This window comes from Monodelphis domestica, chromosome 7 (genome assembly GCF_027887165.1).
Source record: "Monodelphis domestica isolate mMonDom1 chromosome 7, mMonDom1.pri, whole genome shotgun sequence".
Lineage (NCBI taxonomy): Eukaryota > Metazoa > Chordata > Mammalia > Didelphimorphia > Didelphidae > Monodelphis > Monodelphis domestica.
Window position 1 is genome coordinate 256,250,322 of NC_077233.1, and position 17,381 is coordinate 256,267,702.

The following is a 17,381-nucleotide window of genomic DNA, read 5'->3' on the forward strand; positions in this document are numbered from 1 at the left end:
ACATAAAGTAGGATCACACAAAAGGGAATACTGGTTGCTGATTTAACATGAGGGTTTAGGAGTTCTTAATCTTCATAATGTCATGGATCCCATTGGCAGTCTAGTGAATGTACAAAATCAGATGGGCAGGATTTCAAAGGAAATAAAATTGTGCTCTTTTCTTCCCCATGCAATGGGTCATAAACACATTAAAATCTAACTACAATCCATAGCCCTCTGAGTTAATCAAATGCTGACATCATGAGATGGAGATATCAATAGATAGCTTACAAGAAGTCACGGGAAATCCATTTTAGGAGAACAACTGAGGAATCCCAGCACTCCCCTCAAGTCTTTCAAATTGAGAAAAGAGAGGCTCCAAATCTTCATTTATTTATGATTTTTTCAGGATGGGCATTACCACAAACAAGGTATATACAATTCAAGGTGGTGGTGTTGCCACTGAATGTGTTTTACTTGGCCAATATTACTGCACACTCTGGAGATTTTTCCTTTCCATGACATATGTAGCATATTGTAACAGTGAAATCCATTTCCATTTGATTAAAAAAAAGTGCCGTAGTATCTTCAAATTGATACTAATTATCAGTTCCAAGACAGAAGAGCAGTAAAAAGGCTAAGCAAGGAGGCTGAAGCGACTTGCCCAGAGTCACACAGCTAAGAAGTGCCTGAAGCCACATCTGAATCCAAAACCTCCCATCTCTAGGCCTGGTTCTCTATCCACTGAGTCACCCAACTGTCCCACAAATGAAGTTTTTAATAGATCAGAGACCAGAGAGTGTCCTTGAAGCCCAAATGTCCGGCTCTGACAGCTAGTCCTCCCTGCTGCTAGTGCTCTCCCTACTCTGAGATTACCATCAAACTTTGCTGTGTATGTATACCTTTGTAAGGACGAAGTTATTTTCATGCTTGTTTCTCATGAAAATGGGAGCTTCCTGAAAGCAGAGACTATTTCCCCCCCATTCTCTTATCCTCAGCCCTGTGCCTGTTTCAATAGTAAACAAATAGCACATCGTACCTGTATTATTACCCTGGGCAAGTCATTTAACCTCAAACTGTTCTGGGTAAATCTCTAAAACTATAAATTATAGGAAAAGAAACTCTCTCACGGACAGAAATTTTCTTAAATTGAACAATGAAATCACAGATCTAGTCCCTATTTCTGTAATTTGGTCATTTATCTACTCATTTTTTAACCAATTACATGTCATAACAAATGGCCACATCAGTTTTCCAAAGGTATGTGACCCAAACTGTCTCTCTCACTCCTGTCTATGCCTCCTCTCAGAGCTGGCAACCAATCAACCTGGATTATACGTGTTATCACACAAAACCTATTTCCATATTGTTCATTTTCTAATTTTGAACCAAAATATCCAGTCAACTCCATGAAGAAGTCATCAAGAGCCCACCATGTATGAGAAGCTGGCAACACAAACCCAAGAGCTGAAGTTCACTCACACATTAAGATTATTATGATTTTTATAAAGGGATAAAGAGAAACCTGAGGAGACAAGAGAATCCCCAAATGGATCTATCATCTCAGCTGTAGGTGTTCCCTTCAACAAAATAAATCATAATCCATAAATACCAGTGTATCCTCTTTGGCTCTTCTCCCAGTTTTCCAATACATCAACAGAAAGATTTCATCCAAACTGTTAGGAATCTTCCCCAATTTCTCCTGATACGGAGAAGGTACCCAGAACGCTGTGTTCCACATTCACTTCCCAGACCACTTGCTTGTAGTCCCAACCCGCTTAGACTAGCATCTTTCAAGGACGATGTGGAACTCCCCATACCATAAGACCAGGGGGGGTCAATCCACTCAATTTAGTCAATCCCCAGTTAGGGACTGACCTAGTTAACTGGTGATTAAGTGAGAGTGAACCCACTCCCTTGGCCCATTACGCCACCTGGCAGACACTAGCCCTGGCTCTAAATTCACGTCTCACCAGTAATCTGCAGGCCGCCATGTACACTCTGGCCCTTGAACACATTCCAGCCCACACTCGGAGGACAGAAGTACTGATGACACACATCAATTAATAATCTGTGACTTCCAGGAAGAAAGCCACATGCACCAGCCACCACTACTTTATGTTCTCCTCCTAAGATACCAATTATTGGAGGGAAGGCGCTGTCTTTCGTTTTATAGTTCTATCTCAGTCCCTGACACATAGTAGGTTGAAAAGCATTTTTTTTCATTTATTCATTCGCCTCTCCGTTGTCCAGCCTGCTTACAAACAAACATTTATTAACTGTTTACTACTGAACCAGACACTGTGCTAACTAAGCACTGCGGATTAAAAGAAGGGAAAAAAGGGTCTCTGCTTTCAGGAAGCTCACATTTTTGTGAGAGACAAGCATGAAAATAACTACATGCCTACAAAGGTAGATGCACACAGTGCAGATGGATGGTAATCTCAGAGTGAGGAAAGTACAAGCAGCAGGGAGGACCAGCTGTCAGAGCTGGACTTTGGGTTTTCAAGGACACTCTCAGGTCTTCCTGATTTCAAGGACTCTCTTTATTCATTAAAAACTTGAGTTTTGGGGCAGCTAGGTAGTTCAGTGGATAGAGAGTCAGGCCTACAGATGGGAGGTCTTGGGTTCAAATCTGAACTCAAGCTCTTCCTAACTTCTCTGGCCTTATGCAAGTCCCTTCAGTCCCCTTACTTAGCCCTTACTGTTCTGCCTTGGAACTGATAATTAGTTTGAAGGCAAATGGTAAAGGTTTAAAAAAAAAAACCTTAAGCTAAAAGGCATCTCTTCATTTTCTATAGGGTGACCCATACTTTTAATTTTTCTTCAGCTACACAACAATAGCAAAACAATGTTAAAAGGTCGAGCCTTTGAAACTGGAACCAAAGCTGAGTTTTGTAATTCCTCTTGATGTTGCCACAGTTCCCAAAATCTTTTTATTCCATCTTAATGGTTTTCTCACTAGATTGATAAACCCATTTTTTTTTCTCTTTACTGTGATACCTTGGGCCTTCCCTTCACTCAGTGCTTCTCCTTGCTAATGTCCTTGTTTGTTCTGACCTCATTTCTCCTCATTCCACCACTGACATAAGAGTTAACCAGTTCAATGTTATACTGCTCTCTTTGCCTTCTTGACCACTCGGTCTTCTCATTCTGTTGATGCTTAGAAGCCCAATGCTGGAATATTCCAAACTCCTGTATTCTGTCTTACTCAAGAACTACTGAAGTGAGCTGAAGGAAATCCCCTCACCAAAACAACTGGGATTCAGTAACAGTCTCAATCACGCCTTCATTGCAATAAAATAATCTTTTAAATCCTTTTTTTAAATAAAGGTAACTTTTAAAAATATTTCATCATTTATAATATTTATAATTTTATTTTAATAACAAATAAATAACAAACAAATAAATTTTAAAAAATGTAACTTTTAAAAATATTTTATCATTTATAATGATATTTATAATTTTATTTTAATAACAAAATTCCACATAAGTTTTATAGTTATAAGATTCATTTTGTCTCCCTCTGTTCTTCCCTCTTCTCTCCCTTAACTCTTTTTTAAATAATCCTAACCCTTCGCACAGAGGCTGGTCTAGATATTCTCTCCTCATGCCTAACCAAACCATTCCTCTGAAGATCATATCTCATACTTTCCTGGAAAACAGAGATCAATTCAAACTCCCTAACATGCCTTCTCTGTCCCTCTCAAATGCCTTAGACATGTCATTGTTTAAAGTGTGGAAGCAAAACTCTAATGCATTCCAATATGCAAGATAGGCTAATAGTTCCATAAAGGGTATTGGAGACAGCCTCAATACTAGACGGAGTATTCAAGGAAAAGCTCAAGGTACTGACATGACTTTCTGATCATATCAACAACAACAACAAAAAAAAAATTACTAAGAGCCCCAGGTGCTCTGATAATTGGCTAAGTACAAAAAAAAAATGGACACCTTGGGCAAAAAAATGTTGTTCTGCTGAATCAACCTGACATAACCTCAATATCCTTGCTGACTATCCGTCACCTGCTATAGCTAAACAAATCTTCATTTTGTTCTAAACTGTTCAATGACCTACATGTGTCTCATTTAGTTCTAATAACAAACGAAATTATAAGTTTAGTCTAGGTCAAGTCCAGATTATTTTACTCCACTTATGCTCATAAAGGCTATATGTGCTTTATATATATATATATATATATATATATATATATATATTTATTGATCCTATTCCCTTGCAACTCCTCCAACTGACTGCTCCCTACAATCATCTCCTCTTATTCTCTCATCCTCAGTACTTAATCTTGTACTGGTTCCTTTCCTGATGCTGATTCCCACTCCTAAGTCTCTCCTGGGGTGAGAAAGTCCTCACCAAATATAGTAAGCTTCTTGAGGGCAAAAGCTGTTTTTCTGATGCTTCTATAGAAAAGACTACTCCTCCCTTATATACCCAATGCACCCCCACAATGCTGAGCACATAGTAAGCAATTAATGAATGCATGTTGATTAATAATTAATAAAAAATCATTACCTTGGTCCATATTTTTTTACCTATCTGCTGTATATGATCTTGTCAATAACCCTCGCCTCCTAGACCAAAACATCTCTCTGGGGGACACTATTCTTCCAATCTAATCACTCCATCATTATCCATATTGTGTCTTCTAACTAGGATTATATCTCAAAGCTCTGTCCTGAGGAGTTGTTTTTTTGGCTTCACCTCTTTCTCTGCACTAGCTTATTATATCTGCTCATCAATTCACAGGGGTTTAAAACCAACATGCAAAAGAATCATGCATTTATATATTCAGTCTATATATTTCCTTCTTTCTCCTGTGCACCAGTTGCAAATCTCCAGATGCCCAATGAAACAGAAACTCAAAAAATTCCAATGATTTGCCATTACCTCTACAATCAAAAGAAGCTTCTCTTCTGGCTTTCAAACGCTTTCACACTCTGACCCCGACCTACCTAGACAATTTTATTTTACATTACTTCCTTTCCCCAAAACTGGTCCAGCCTCACTAGCTATCTTGCTCTTACTCACACAAGCCACTACACCTCCTCCGTCCATGATTTTATAGTCATCCATGATTGAAATTCATTCCAATTCTCCCATACCTTTCTCCATTTACCTTGTTCTCTCCAAAACTTTATTTAAGCTCTAAATTCTCCAAGAAGGCTTTCCTAATGCCAGTAGATCCTAGTAATATGCTTTTCTCACTCATCCATTTATTTATGAATAAATTAAAAACCCTGGATTTATTTTTTTATATTTATTTATGTTTATAGATGTATGTGTGTTTCGCATACATGACACTATTGTTCCTATCTCATCACTCCGTCATTATGTACATATATGTACACACACAGTCTTCCATTCTAGAATGATGTTCTCTGAGCGTCAGGGACGTTTTGTTTTTGCTCTTATATATCTAGCACATAGTAGAGAAGTGTTTGTTATTGGACTGAATGCAACACAACTCGCTCTCCTTTTGAATTCTGGACCCTAATTCATTGCATTGTTCATCACCCAATTCTCCTTAATGCCATCTTCTCTCTAGTCTTTCAGGACCCTACTCTCTGGGCTCCCCTCCTGCCTATCACATTGTTCCTTCTCCATCTCTTTTGCTCAAATCGCAACCAAATATTGCTCTGTCCTAAGTCCCTTCCTCACCTTCCCACATACTAGGACACTTAGTGATCTCATCACCCCCTGCAGATGTAATGATGACCACTATACTGGTGATGATTCTCTCTCAAGCAAGCTTATCTTGCCCTAACCTCTTGGCTAACCTGCCTTTCAGATAACTCCAACTAAATGTCCTATAGACGTCTTAAACTCAACCCATTCAAAACAGAATTTGTTACCTTCTATAAAGCTTGTTCAGATCCACTTTCTTTTACCATCTTTGTTCTATTCAGTGACATTTTTACCTCCTCTATAGCTACTGTTGGGGCTTTGATATCAAAGTAAAACAGTAGAAGCTCTAATATCTTAGTAAGATTGGGGGGTTTTTTGGTTCTTTTTTTTTTAATTGCTTTTTATTTTTAATTTTGAGGTTTATTCTTTTGCTCATCCATAAAGCTATATGTTCCAGATCAAATAATCATGACCACTCACTTAACTGAATAAAAAAGTACTGAAAATCTAGAACTTTCAGGCATAAATTATGATTGCTTGACCCTAGATGAAAGTACTGTAGATTGAGTGGAATGAACAAAAATATAAATATTAAGTTCCTATTTTAAATATTTGTAAAGTTTTACATTTTTTCTGTTCATTGTTATCCTCCTACTTGCATCTTTTAAGTTATTCAGGATGACTTTGTTTAGTTGTATATCCTGCCAAGCTTTTTAAAAACTGATGTTATTCTCCACTACTTCTGTTTAATCAGGCAGTGCTACTCATAATCTTCCATTATCTTTGTCCATAAGATTAAAAAAAAGTTTATGATATATGAGTGTTGGCTTTGGCTGCTACCTCTCTCCACATGCCAAGTAAGTTTACTGCTTTGTTTGCTTTCTCAAATATTTTTGGTTGCTTTGTTATGGCAAATGATTTCCATCAGTTAAAATTTCAGTATAAAACTATTACAAACTGTGTCTATAATTTCTTTCTCCCATTCATTATCCAGCATTCATTTCAACAACTCGTTTGAATACGTTAAGACTGAGTTTCAAATGAATTAATTACATTCGTAGACTTTTTTTTGAAAGCTTTACTTTCCCTCTTACAATCAATGCTATGTATTGGTTCTAAGGCAGGAAAATGGTGAGAGCTAGGTAATGGGAGTTAAGTGACTTGCCCAGGGTCATTTATATTATCTTTTCAATTACAGTTTTGCTAGTTGCTCTAACAAGTCAGTATTCTAGCTGTACAAACATGATTGAGGAGTAAACCATAGTTATTTCCTGTTTAGAAAAATAATTTCACTTTTTATACTACTATTCATTATTCACAATGTTGAGTATCTGTACAGTTTTTCCTCAAAGAAAGTATTTAATTTATAGTCATGTAATTTGTATCGAAATATCGTTGGAGGGTCTCAGTCCACTGAGACAGTTTTTTTCCATCTAAAATTAGGATCCTCATCTTTTTTCCCCACCTTTATTTTGAGGAAATCAGAAAGTATCAAAAGATATGCCAATTTAATTTTGAGAATATTATCAAATTCTTGCCAGAAATTCTCTACTTCTATATCCACTGCAAGAAATATTAATGCATTATCATCTATTGTTATTTGGCAGATACTAATCAGAAGCAATGTAACAGAGACAACCAAATGTCCCATAAAAGAAATGTTCTTAATGCCTTGGGACATACAAGAAAAACAACTCCCCTCATTCCTTTTTATGGCTTTCCAAAGGAAAGCTGTGGGTTATCCTTCCCCTTACTTGCAACGTCCTTTTGATTTTTATAGCAAAAATGGCCAGGTTCATCCCTAGGTCAGCTGTTAGCAACTGGGCAAAGATCTCTGATTGAGGGTGCCAACACTCTGATTTAGGGTCAAGTGTACAAAGAGGCTAAAAACTAACGGATTCCTAGCAATCTTGACCATTGGCCACAACTCTGCTAATGTAACGACAAAACTAGAAGGCACAGACATAGGCCTGGGGAACATTTTGAATTTTTTTTTTTATTTCATAGCTGTCCAAGACCAAGGCCATAATACAGGTGATTAGCATCTCCACACTGCACAGAATAAGCTTAAGTAAATGATTTGCATACATATCTAGTATGGTTTTGGTGAAGAATCCACAAATTTACATACTGGAAAACACAGGTGGCCAGCCTAAATTTCCCAAAACAGCTTTCTTACTCAGTGATGAATGACTCCTAATAGCCTCTTAACAAATAACTATCTTCTAAGCAGTTACAGACGGCTCAAAATGTCACTAGTTTTCTAATGCCAGCCCAATAAAGTTCGGACTCCTTTTCCTAGGATTCAAGAATCTTTATAACTTAACCATACCCTACTGTGCCAGCCTGCTTTCATAAACTCTATGACATCCTCTGCCCTCCCAACGTTGCCCTACTCATCACCTTACTCCAGCATTTTACACATAGAATATTCTTCCTAGGTAGGGTGTCTCTCATCTCTTGTCTTCAGTAATTAAATTTCTAACGCCCTTTTAAAACCTATTCAGTGTCACCACCTTCACAAAACCCTCCCAGATGCCAGTTGCCAGTAATGAATTTGCCCCGTGAATTTCACATTTTGTTTTTATCTCAAAAAATGTACTTGTCATAAAATATCGTATATTGTATATTGTAATTGTGTTTCTATCGTACTATTAGATGAAAAATTCTAACCTTTTGGACAGCTGGATGGTGCCAAAGTACACAGAGTATTAAACCAGGAGTCAAATCTGTGTTCAAATTTACTCACTAGCTGCAGAGGGAGGGAGGGAGGGAGGGAGGGAGGGAGGGAGGGAGGGAGGGAGGGAGGGAGGGAGGGAGGGAGGAAGGAAGGCAGGAAGGAAGGCAGGAAGGAAGGCAGGAAGGAAGGCAGGAAGGAAGGCAGGAAGGCAGGAAGGAAGGAAGGAAGGAAGGAAGGAAGGAAGGAAGGAAGGAAGGAAGGAAGGGAGGGAGGGAGGGAGGGAGGGAGGGAGGGAGGGAGGGAGGGAGGGAGGGAGAGGCACATCATGCCAATTAAGTGGGTTGCCAAATGGGGTGTATGTACCATTACCCTGACACCTGGGAGTTTTTCTGCTTACTTGGCTTATGCTAACACATTCTTCTGAAGCTTACTAACCTGGAATAACTGATGCAAGAACTTGAGAAAATAATAGCAAAGCATTATAGACAATGGAGTTCTCCATTTTTGTGTCCTCTTTATGGAAGTGTTAAGAAAACAGAAAAAAGGATGGATTTACTTCAGGGGGTAAGAATTCACTTATAACAGAATAGAGAACAATCAAACCAAGGTCTCTGTCATTTCTCTTTTACATAATGTATTTTCTCATTTTCTCACAGCAGTTATTCAGAGCCCATTAAAGTTCACATATTCTAAAGGTTCCCTAAGCTAAAAAATTACTTATGACCCTGCAGAATAGCCAAGCAGGAATCTACAATTTTAAAAGATTGAGAACTCTCTTTTCACCTTTGATGAAATATAGGCATAAAACCAGCCAACAGGACATTAGTCATGAACCCAATTGCACAAATGGTTTGAATTCAACCAAAAATATGAATGTTTTAACAAAGTGGAAAAAAGCAGACAAATGAAAAAGTTACAGAGGATAAAATGAATTAGAGAAGATTTCTAAGGTTTCTATCATCCCAGGCACATGAACACACAGCAATCAAAACAAAATACAAAAAGGACAGATGAAACACTTCAAATTTTAAAAAGAAAAAAAGGACAAAGAAGGGGGCATGGGGGGCTGCCTAGCAATTTAAGGAAAATTTTAAGAAAATATGACAGGTTGACATTTTCAATTTCTAATTTTATGGAAAATATACATGGACTTTATGAACCCATTTCACACCAAAAAAAGTACAGAACATTTACCCTTCACACAGAATATCTATCCATTTGTCAAATTTATCCATTGTGTCACATAGCTACTTCAAGTTCTCGATTCTCATATGAAATACTTGAAATTAATCTTTTAAATGATCTCCTCCACCTCAAGTTTCCTCACTCTTCACTCCATTGTACAATGTAGTGCCAAGATAATGTTTATGAACAGGAGGTCTGACAAAGCCACCAATAGGTGCTCCCTATTCTTCTGAAATTAAAAGTTAAGTGCCCCCTTCCTCCTTCTCCAGTCTTCTCGCATTCTACACCTTTCCAAGCATTCTATGATCCAATAAGACTGGCCTGTATGCATTTCACCAAACTTAATACTTTATCTCCTATCTCCTTGGCTTTACCTATATCACACACACACACACACACACACAAACACACACACACACACACACACACACACACACACACACACACACACACATGTTCCATCAGCTCTCCTTTTCCTCTTAGGGTTTCGTCAAAACCAGCTCAAATCCCACCTTCTGTAGGAAGACCTTAACTGCTAGTACTTCATTCTAAAACTTTATTTTATGTGTATCTAGGTCTTTAGATATTGTCTCTTCAATTTGAATATAAGCCCTTTAAGAATAAGAACGGTTTATTGGAATTACCTTTGTATACCCAGAGCCTATAACAGTGCATGGCAAACAGGAAGTGTTTAATAAATGCATTCACTGATACTTCACATAACTAGTCCTCAATTCTCATACATGAACTTGAAATTAGTTCTCTCACAGAATGCCACAGGAATCTGTGTTTGCCCTTGATTTGTCTTTATCAATAAATCAGATAAAGACACGGAGAGAAACGCTCATCAGAATTTGAGATGACATCAAATTTGGAAAGACAACTAATCTGTTGAGTTAGGGTGTAAAAATGGGGTAAAATACAAAGTCAAATCTGAAAAGACTTAATAGAAATAAATGTAAAGATATATATTTGGTTGAAAAAAACAGGGAAAGTTAAGGCTAAAAACCAATTTATCTGAAAAAGATATCAGGATTTTACTAAAATGGAAACTCAAAATAAACCAATACAATATGACCAACAAAAGAAGCAAAGTATCTACACAGGATCTTTTATCATATCCAAATCTATTCAGAGAAATTTAAAACTAGAAATCACCATGAAGAGGAATGTTAAGGATGAGTGGCCTCAAGACCACGCCATCGGAGTTGAGGAAATTGAAAGCATTTACCTCCAATTAGATAAAAAGGAGACAAGATAGCTATTTTGAAGTGTTTTTATAGAGTTGTCATGAGAGCAAGGGATCAAGCAAGGTAACATATGGCAACAAGCAATATATTATTACTATTAAATTATAATTATTACATTAAATAATTTATAATATTAATGGAATTTATAAAGTACTTTATAGTATGAAAAGTGCTTTGCAATATTACCTTACTGTATTCTCACAAAAACTCTGGGATGTCAGTACCATTATTATCCTTATTTACCAAATGAGGAAAATGAAGCAGAAAGAGTTTATGACTTGGCCAGAGTCACACAACTAAGAAGTATGTGCGGCTAGAATTTAACTTGTCTTCCTGACTCCAGGTACAATAATCTACTAAGCTACCGAGCCGCCCTTTGACTATGTCACAGGCATTATTCTAAGCATTGGAAATATAAATATAAGCAAGAAGAAACACAGTCCCTGCCAAAGGAATAGTATTGCCTGCTTGGCACTGGATGGAGCTAAGAGCAAAGGGCAGAAATTATATAGAATCAACGTTTGGCTCAACAGAAGGAAAAAACGTCCTAAAATTTAGATCTATACAAAAGTAAGAACAGGCTGCCTTGGGAGGCAGGAGGGTCGTCCTCACTGAAGCTCTTCAAGCAAAAGCCCTTCAATAGCTCTTCCCTGGAATCTTGAGGCTCTCTCCTATTTTCTTCATTCCCTTCCCCAGAAAGGGAAAGGAATAACCCAACTCAACCCACTCCAGCCCCAGGAGCAACACCATTAAAATGTTCTTGCTCGAGCCCTATCAGCTCTCACAAAAAGAATAAACAGATTTTAAAGAATATAGTTGGATGGCAACAGAATCCGAGTCCCATGGAGGCAAATAATCAGAAAAAATTTGACAAGACAACAAACAAAATAACCATTAAGGCTCCAACTGCTTCTGCTGCTGCCATCAAAGGAAAGGCTCCAGGCAGTAAGGGTGGTTTATAAGCATCAGAATGGAGAAAAAGTACCTATCACATTGCTCATAGTTTCTGAAAGGCAGAAATTATATTTGAAACATAAATACTAAAAACAGATGCATCTCTCAACTACTACTCCCAGATAAAATACAACGGGTACTAACTTAAGAAAATAGACAGAGATCCCGTTAACCAAGGCATAGTGTATTTATGATTTTCAAAACCCCTTTTCTAAATAAAATTAAGGCTTTTAAAACTTTCAAGTCTACCACAGGAATTCACACAGGAAGCTCAGTTCTTGGATCACTAACCCAGAATGCTCTCATATGAACTCCCCTCCAAGAAAACAAAAAGTCTTTGAACTTTTGCCAAGAGCTTGTGTCTGGGCTTGTGTCATCCACAAAGTAAATCCAATGTGGTGTGGGAGTGAAGTTTTTGTCATGCCTGTTAACGTTTCTAGGAATGAACAATGAGTTTCTTCACATAAAAATAATTTTTCAAGTATCCTCATTGCATTAGCATTGTTTTACATTTTACCTACCTAGCATTATTAATACTTGTTTCTGGCTGATTTCTAGCACATCAGAAAAACATGATGACAGTGTTCCCAAAACCTCAAGAGACCTTAAAGATGAATGTTTGCTAAATCTTGAATGAATCGACATCATCCAAAATTTATTTTTAAAAGTATTTACCTCTTGGAAACTTGTTATATTTTGTTTTTCCTCGAGTCCTTTCCCAAATATATCACAAACCCCTGGTTATCTCCTGAAACAAATTCGATTTCAAAGTTTACTGAACGCTTACTATGTGCCAGGCATTGTGCTAAGTACCAGGCATAAAAAGGAAGGCAAAAGAAAGAGCTAAACGACGCATTACATTTTTCTGGTCCTATATCAACAGATTAGACCATGCTTCCATTTGTTCATCCATTTGTTCACTGCATCCCCCCCCACAAAGGGGGAGTCAATTCTAGCTGAATAAAGGGTATATGAACGGAAAGAGGGAAAGACAAAGTTACAGACGGAGACTGAATCCCTTTTTCTGAAGGTCCTTAAAACAAGGCTAAAGAACCTGAAATTTATTCAGTTAGCAAAGGGGAGCAGGGAAAGGTTTGAGTAAAATAATGACCTGAGAAGCGATACATAGAGGAAGACTAACATGATAGCATATGCAAGATGCACTAGGAGAAAGGAGTAGAATAATAGTCAGTCTGAAAAGGTAGTACTTTGCGGTAATCCATAGTTGAGTAAAATAATGACCTGAGAAGCGATACACAGAGGAAGACTAACATGATAGCATATGCAAGATGCACTAGGAGAAAGGAGTAGAATAATAGTCAGTCTGAAAAGGTAGTACTTTGCGGTAATCCAGAGTTGCAAAGAAGTAGCCCCAGAAAGGAGATGACAGCTACAAATGACACCATAAAGGTAGAATGAACAGAACCAGGTGAATAAGAAAGGGAAATCTGTGACAACACTAGGATCTGGAGCATGAAAGACTGAATAAAAAACTGTTACAAATAAGCAAAATGAGTAAATCCCTAAGAAAACCATTTTTGGGGAATAAGAGAAGTTCATTTTGAGACACAAAGAGTTTGAGTTGGCCACAAGCAATCTAGGGGGAAATGTGGCTGGTATGCAGAGTAATTACCAATTTAAAAGGCGGAAAGATGAATTTTGGGAGTTATCTGCACAGATAAAATCCAAGACAGAGGGGAAATTGCCAACAGAGACTAGGTAGTGAAAAGAGAAAAAGGACCGAGGCCAGAATCATAAGAAAAATTTAAATTAAGGGATAAAAAAAGAAAAAAGAAGAATCAACAAAAGATAGAGAAGGGAATTGAGGAGGCAGGACAGGAATTAGGAGACTGATATGTCCAGAAGCATGTAAGATGACATAGAGATCCAAGAAGATAAGAAATCTTGAAGGGGCTGAAGGGTCTTTAGATTTGACTACTAATATATCCCTAGAGACAATAGAATGAATGAAAAAGTCTTCATTTAGTAATTACTAATATGCCAGGTATATTAGTAATTACTAATATACTATGTTCAAAACACAAATACAAATGTGAGACAATAACTGCCCTCAAAGAGTTTAGTTCTAAAAGTGAAAGAAAATTCATGCCTGGGAGTGATGACCAGAGAAGGGAATGAATGGGAAAGGATGGTGAATTGATTCAAAAGGCACTAAACCAACTCATCCTTTCTAGAAACAATGAAAATATCGGCTTGATCACAGAGCTAAGCACAAGTCCTGGAAATCAGGGTAGAATGCAATAAACCAATGGATGTGAAGCGATGGTATGAGGGCAGACAAATGTAGTAAGTTTTTTGGATTCATTCACTCAATCTATCAAGATGGCCCCATGTAGAAGTTCCAAAAAGCAGAGTGTAAACTGCCCCCATCAACCAGGCATATTTTTCTGCTGTTTCTGGTAGAGAGAAGCAGGGTAGTTGACAAGATGGCCAGGGAAGATAGAAGGATAGAATAGCAAGCAAGCAGAGTCAGGTTCAGTGGTCTGGAGCTGTCTGCCTTTAGTGGACTGTGTTCATTCACTACAATCTAATCCAATCAGCATGTATTCCTTATCTATAACATCCCAGGAACTAAGCAAGGCAGATACCTGAACTAAAAAGAAAGACAATCCCAACTCTCAATGAGCTTACAATGTAAAGGGAAAAGACACAAAAGGAGGCAAGAGAGTGAGACACCAGACAATCTTCCTGTGTCCTGGAGATGAAAGTAGGAAGGGCACCATACAGAAAGTGGACTTTAGTATGCTGCTCTCCAGCTCTCCAACCAAAGGGAAGAAGAGGCTGAGAGAAGTGGTATCAATCGAGGCTTGAGTATAGAAATATAGAGTTTATCCTAGAAGAAACTTCTTACTCCAAATAAGTTGGTGCAGCTAAATGGTGAATAGTTTAGAGTGCCTGGTGTCACAAAGACTCATCTCCCTGAGTTCAAATCCAGCCTCAGACATGTATTAGCTGACACTTAAACCTGTTTGTCTCAGTTTCCACATCTATAAAATGAACTAGAGAAGGAAATAGTAAAACAATGTAGTATTTCTACCAAGAAAATACAAAGTGGAGACACAAAGATATGGACACAACTGAACAATGAAAAGCAACTGCAAAGTGAAGTGTATGCACTCACAAATCAAGACAAAATTAATTAAAGTTATTTAACTACTATAGACAAAAGAAATAAAAATAGCAGTCCATGATCTCAAGAAGCTTATTTTCTGTATGAGTTATTCACTTTACAACAATGACCAATATATGGAAGCATGTTTTGCATGATAATACTTGTGTAACTGTGAATTTTTTATTTACTACACCCTGCTTAGTCTAACAAAACAGGAATGTCTACACCCCTACTTAAGGATTAAGTATTGAGAAGGATGGCCTATGACAGACATGTGCTAGCAAATGACAAATCAGAAACAACTGATAGACCCCTTGGCTGTCCTAAGTCAAGCTTAAGCTACCATTGGTACATGGGAAACTCGGTAAAGTAATGTAAAAACAGTCTATATATTTGGCATCACTTCCTCTCTCTGACCTCTTTGCGTGGAGAGGTTGCTGGCAGCAGCATGCTGAGCTTCTAAGCATGGCAGCAGCTATTGTCCTGGTTTGGCAGTGAGTGTCCTTGATACAATACTGGGGAAAGCTTAGTAACTTAGTTCAGGTGAGGTGTCTTCTCTGAGCTCTCTCAGAGTTTAGGCTGATTCCTTTTCCTTTACCTTCCAAAACACTATCTTCTTAGGAAGCCCCTAATCTTCTGAGAAGACCTCGGGGCGGAGGTCTTTGGACTCCCCCTGGCACAGGCTAGGCCGGAGAAATCCTATGCCCTTTCCCTCTCTCTTCTTCTTAATTCCTTCCCTCTATATTAATTAAACCACCATAAAATTTCCAAACTTACTTGGGTATTTTATTTGGGATTTCCTTGGCGACCAATTAAATTTAGATTAAGTCACAACCCTAAAATTTACCTTTACATAACCCAGAACAAACTGCTTACCAACTTTGGAAGGAACTTGGATCTTATTTTTTTAGGAACCATGTTGAAAATAATTATTACATGCAATTGGAAAAAATAAAAATAAAAAAATTTTTAAGAAGCTTGTATTTTATGAAAATAAACAACAAGTAAATATACAAGTACAGTACAGAAAAAATGAGTACAAAAATAAATAAAAGATAATTTGTGCACAAGGCAACTGGGATTAATTTAGAGTTCTCATGGAGAAGGTTTCAATTAATTCAGAGGCAGAATTAAGGACTGAAAATAGCCACGCAAAGGCAGAGACAAGCAACCATAGTCCTATAGAATCCCATATAATGCTGGTAGGTATCAATCTCATTCAACCCTCCTTTTTTACATATGAAAAAGCAAAATCCCACAGGAATTAGTGACTTCCTCAAAGTTACACAGGTAAAGAGCAGAAAAGCTGTTATTCAAACCATGATCTTATGACTCCAAATTGTGTTCTTTCCATTAGCAATTGGAACACAGACTCCTTTAGAGCAAAGACAGTCTTGGACCTAACTTTATATCTCCAATAGCTTATGGACAACCTGACTAGTCAAACCACAATCATGCAGAGGAGAGGGTGAGGCTGGTCACTATAAAACAAGAACTCAAGGAGAGTTGTATTGGGGTTGAGCAAGGGGTAGGGGATGGGAGAAACAGCCTCAGGAGTTTTCCTTCCCTCTACCTGCTTAGTGCCAATATTACCACCTCACACTCCATCCCTGTGTGGGGATGGGAAGGGGAAGGGAATAGACAGGGGTGAGGTAGGGGAGAGAGAAGAGAACTTAGTAATAGTAGGCATGGCAGACCAAGGGTAAAGGCAGAAAAAAAAGAAGTCAAATTTCTGTGATGGCCTGATGGGTGGTTCTTCATAAGTAAGAGACTTGCGTAATTTCAGGTCTACCTCTACAGCCAAATTCTAGGTGAGAAAATAAAGTTGCAGAAGTCAAATGAATGTCAAAGTGAAACACTAGGGGGTAGAATGGTCCAATACTTCAATTATCATACCTGTACACTAGACCATTATGACTTTTGTTTACTCTAGTTTTAGCTTTTCATGTTTTATCACCTTCCAAAATTAATTTAATAAGAAGGTACTTTAGGATTGGGGCAACTAAGCAGCATAATGCAAATCTGTCCTCAAACACTTAATAGCTGTGTGATCCAGAAGAAGTCACTTCCTGCAGTTTGCCTCAGTTTCCTCATCTATAAATGAGCTTAAAAAGGAAATGGCAAAATACTGCAGTATCTTACCCAAGAAAACACCAAATAGGATCATGAAAAATCAGATACAACTAAAAGGACTGAATAGCAGGAACAATTTCAGGATTACCCCCTCTGTTAAGATAAGAAAGAAGAGGGGATAGTTAAGTGGCTCGGTAGATAGAGCCAGGACTAGAAACAAGATATCCTGAGTTCAAATCTGGTCTGAAACATTTCCCAACTGTGTGACTCGGAAAGTCACCTAAGCCCAGCTGCCTAGCCCTTACCACTATTCTGCCTTGAAACCAATATACATTATTGATTCTTTTTTAAATTAATTTATTTTAAAATATTTTCCAATAGTTACATGATTCATGTTGTCTCCCTCCCCTCTTCTCTCCCCCGCTCCTGGAGCTGACAATCAATTTCCCTGGGTTATACATATGTTATCATTTGATACCTATA

General features: G+C 37.8%; 1 protein-coding gene across 1 annotated transcript in view; it reads right to left on the minus strand.

Annotated features, from left to right (window-relative positions):
• Positions 1–17,381, minus strand: part of FOCAD (focadhesin) — a 384,441-nt gene that overhangs the window by 231,439 nt on the left and 135,621 nt on the right.